Consider the following 216-nt stretch of genomic DNA (forward strand, 5'->3'; position numbering starts at 1 on the left):
GCGGCGGCGGCCCGAGGGGCTGTCTCCCGGGAGCGGCGCGGTCTTGCCCCGCGTCCCGCACGCCGCGGCGGAGCCGTGTGCGCTGTGCGGCTGAGGGCGAGAGGCAGCGGGAGGTTGTCTCTGGTGGGAGGAGCAGGCTGGAAAGAAAAACCCAAGCGCTCTCGCTCGCCCGCTCCAAACCGCTTGGGAAAGAGAAAAAAAAAAAAAAAAAAAAAA

The sequence above is a fragment of the Calidris pugnax genome, unplaced genomic scaffold, assembly GCF_001431845.1.
Source record: "Calidris pugnax isolate Ruff unplaced genomic scaffold, ASM143184v1 scaffold118, whole genome shotgun sequence".
Classification (NCBI taxonomy): Eukaryota; Metazoa; Chordata; class Aves; order Charadriiformes; family Scolopacidae; genus Calidris; species Calidris pugnax.